The 4,459-nt window shown below is 38.7% G+C and overlaps 1 pseudogene; it reads right to left on the bottom strand.

The window, feature by feature from the left end:
• Positions 1-1,768: 1,768 nt before the first annotated feature.
• On the bottom strand, positions 1,769-2,863 carry LOC110541229 (solute carrier family 25 member 36-like; annotated as a pseudogene).
• Between the last annotated feature and the right edge of the window lie 1,596 nt (positions 2,864-4,459).

Raw genomic sequence — 4,459 nt, 5'->3', positions numbered from 1 at the left:
GGGAGGGTGGGATCAGGAGGGAAGGAGGGAAGGTCTTATGGGGGGATACAAAATGAATAGAGTGTAATTAATAAAAAATTTAAAAAAAGAAAAAAAAAAAACAGGGGCTGGAGAGATGGCTCAGAGGAAAAGAGCACTGCCTGCCTTTCCACAGGTCCTAAGTTCAATTCCAAGCAACCACATGGTGGTTCACAACCATCTTTAATGAGATCTTGTGCAGTCTTCTGGCATGCAGGTGTACATGCAAACAAAACATTGTATACGTAATAAATAAATAAATCTTTTTAAAAAAAGAAAAGAAAAAAAAATAAAGCCACTACAAACATGGTTGAGCAAATGTTCTTATTGTGTACTTGAGCCTCTTTTGGATATATGCCTAGGAGTGGTATAGCTAGATCTTGAGGAAGCGCTATTCCTAGTTGTTTGAGAATTTGCCAGATTGATTTCCAGAGTGGTTGTACAAGTTTACATTCCCACCAGCAGTGGAGGAGGGTTCCCCTTTCTCCACAAACTCTCCAGCATGTGTTGTCACTTGACTTTTTGATCTTGGTCATTCTGGTGGGTGTAAGGTGAAATCATGAAACTGAAAAGCTTCTCTAAAGCAAAGGTCACTGTCATCAAAACAAAACAAATGGGTTGGCTACCCAGAGGCTATTTAAGCTGTGGGCTGGCTTTCCCCAGGGTCAGATGATTGTTCAAGGTTCCTGAATAAACTGCATTGAAAAAAAAATGCCTACAGATTGGGAAAGGATCTTCAACAACCCTCTATCTAATAGAAGGCTAATATCCAGTATATATAAAGAACTAGAGAAGTCAAAAAGCAACAAATCAAGTAATCCAATTAAGAAATGGAGAACAGAGATAAACACAGAATCCTCGATAGAGGAATATCGAATGGCAGAGAAACAAATAAATGCTCAACGTCATTAACCATCAAGAAAATGCAAATCAAAGCTTCTCTACTTTTAAAGTCAGTAATATACAGGTTGAGACTCTGATTATCACATTATAGCTCATTGGTTACTGAATCAAAATCGCATACACTCGCGCATTACATAATTGGAGCAGGTATAAGGAGTTGCTGTAAGTCACTGAGTCAGTAGCCACTTGCTTATATTATAGCCCCAACTCATTAACCATGTGCATTTGATATGTTAACTTAAAGTCTGTATTATGATAGACATCTTTTAGCTCTAACCAAAACATCTTAATGCTGAAAATCCATAAAATATTTAGATACTATTTCACTGGTTGTCAAAATGCAGTGATTAATGATATCAAAGAAAAACAGTGTACAAGGCAGGCCCTCTTGGGAAAATGGTATTAAGGATTTACCTACTGTTATTTTAGAGTATTACTGGTGAAATCATGTAGGGCATTTGTAATTGTCAGTACAGTTTTTGGAACACTACAGTACAGTAGATACTCAAGAATTACTTTATTTAAAGGGCCAAAAAATACTTGTGGAATTAACACTATATTCTAAATGTCATAAATCAATGAAATAAAACTGTGCCTGGTGATCAACGGCAGAGAAAATGGCAATTTTGAGAAAGGAATACTTGAACACTTTCAAAGCCCTGGGTTTCTGCACTGAAAGGCTAATATGGTGTTGTGTCTTACTTCCTACAACCAAACTTCCACTCAGCCATAGCAGTTACATGTTTCCATGTAACTACAATCTTCTGTTCACCTTGCTGACTTCAAGATCCCATGGTCCACTGTGATCTTTTGGTCTTCCTGCTCTGCATAATGGCAGCCTTGGCTACTATCCATTGAGGAGGTAGACCACCAATTCATAGATGGCCATAGGTGGTTTGTGTTTGGAGTCTGTCTCACCAGATGAGTTGTTAGTAAGGGGACCCATAACTTTCTTCTTGAACAATCAAACACAATGTCTGAAGAAAAAAAAAAGATCTTTATTTTGATCCTTCTTCACGTAGTCTTGTCCTTATATGTGGATATTCTATGGTTGTGACACAGGTTTTTAGGTGGCAGTAGCTAGCATCATTCTCACAAAATCTAATGCTTCTTTCACAGACTGTTCATCACTTTCTATCACAGAAGCAGCCTTATATTCCAGTAGTTTTTGCTTTTTATGCTTTCATAAATAACAAAGTGGATAACTGTCTCTGATATGCCCACATATGAAGCAGACATGCTCCCATAAAATACTCTCAATCTACCTGTCTGATATATTTTATGAACGCATCCAAAAGCACTGATTGGTTTTCCCTGTGATTCTTTGCATCAAGCTGTAATGAAACTTTATAAGCCAAATGGGGTGAGGTGTTTTTTCTTTGTTTTTGTTTTTTTGTTTGTTTGTTTGTTTTGGTTTGTTTTTTTTTCCCTTTTGCAATGATTGCAGTAAAAACAAAATTTAAGTCAGGCCATATTTCTACAGGAAGTGACCTACAGATGAGGAGCATGAGATGACATGATCTCACTCTTTTCTCCAGGAGAAATGTACAGCAAATGATTGCCATTGCAGCTGAATCCATGTGTACTTAGGTAGAATCAGGATCAAAAACACCATTCAACTTTTCCTTGCAGTTTGAATAAGCAGCAAAGTTTTTGCTCTGGAGGGGACCACCTCTCCACACATCAAATTGGGGACTAATCCACTAAACAATGAGCAACGACTTTCTTTTTCCATGATAAACATTGTATATAGTAGAGGTCCACAGGCCCCTACTCGGTTGACACTGGCTCCAGCCATGGTGTTCAGCTGAACTTCAGAGATATGTGTCACAGAAGATAACTGCAACCATGTTTTGACAGCTTCCAATGGGCATGTCAGAATAGCTTCCATGGTACCACCACATCCCCCGGCAAACATCACCACCACGTCTTTTTGGATCATTCTCTCTTCTGCATGGGAACAGGACAGGAGCCTACCACAGAGGGCCTCTGAAAGACTCTACTTAGCAGGGTTTCAAAGCAGATGCTGAGACTCATAGCCAAACTTTGGGCATGGTGCAGGGAATCTTATGAAAGAAGGGGGAGCTAGAAAGACCTAAAGGAGTCAGGCGCTCCACAAGGAGAGCAACAGAACCAAAAAATCTGGGCACAGGGGTCTTTTCTGAGACTGATGCTCCAACCAAGGACTATTCATGGAGATAACCTAGAACCCCTGCACAGATATAGGTCAAAGCAGCTCAGTCTGCAGGTGGGTTCCTTAGTAATGGGAACAGGGACTGTCTCTAACATGAACTCAGTGGCTAGCACTTTGATCACCAACTCCTAATGGGGGAGCAGCCTTACCAGGCCACAGAGGAAGACAATGCAGCCAGTACTGATGAGACCTGATAGGCTAGGGTCAGATGGAAGGGGAGGAGGACCTCCCTTACCAGTGGACTTGGGAGGGGCATGGGAGGAGATGAGGGACGGAGGGTGGGATTGGGAGGGGATGAAGCAGGGTTGCGACAGATGAGATACAAAGTGAATAAGCTGTAATTTATAAAATAAATAAATAAATTTGAAATAAAAAACTAAGTTTGGAAATTTTAAGCACATATCTCTAGTATTAAATTAAAAAAAAATTATTTGGAGGTGAGAGAGAAGCCTTAGCTAATAAGACTATTTACTGCTCTTGTAGAAAACCTAAGTTTGGTTCCTAGTATCTACTATTTTAGGTGTCTCATAACTGCCTGAAAATACAACTCTAGGAGATTTGATACCTTCTTCTGTCTTCCATGGGCAACTGTACTCACCTGCACATATCCACAAACACATACACATATGTGTGGAATTAAAAATATAAATATAAAAACAAATATAAGAATCGCCAGAATGTAGTAGAGAGTTTATAGAACTTAAAAGCCATTTAGTTCTGCAATAACTTGATGATTATCCTCTAAATAAAGATGCTTTTAGGAATGCTATAGCCTAATCTGTTGTTGATAAAATATGTGTAAAGAGAAATCTACAAAATAATTATTCTTCAAAAGTCCTGAAGAAAATAAAGATGTAAAGTGAATAAATTTTAAAAAATGGGTACAGAGCTAAACAGAGAATTCTCAACAGAGGAATCTCCAATGGCTGAGAAGTGCTTAAAGAAATGTTCAACATCCTTAGTCACCAGGGAAATGTAAATCAAAACAACCCTGAGATTTCACCTTACACCCGTCAGAATGACAAAGATCAAAACCCAGCGAGGATACAGAGCAACAGGCATACTCTTCCATTGCTACTGCAAGTAAAAACTTGTACAACAACTATGGAAATCAATCTGGATGTTTCTCAGAAAATTGAGAATATATCTACCTCAAGACCAAGATATACCACACCTGAGCACATATTCAAAAGCTATTCTATCATACAACAAGGGCATTTGCTCAACTATGTTCAGAGTAGCTTTATCCATAATAGCCAAGAAACTGAAAACAACCTAAATGTGCCTCTGCTGAAGAAAGGATAAAGAAACTGTGGTACATTTACAAACAAGAACATCATGAAA

The sequence above is a fragment of the Meriones unguiculatus genome, chromosome X, assembly GCF_030254825.1.
Source record: "Meriones unguiculatus strain TT.TT164.6M chromosome X, Bangor_MerUng_6.1, whole genome shotgun sequence".
Classification (NCBI taxonomy): domain Eukaryota; kingdom Metazoa; phylum Chordata; class Mammalia; order Rodentia; family Muridae; genus Meriones; species Meriones unguiculatus.
The sequence above is the reverse complement of the archived record's forward strand: the minus strand, read 5'-3'. Positions and strand labels throughout refer to the sequence as shown.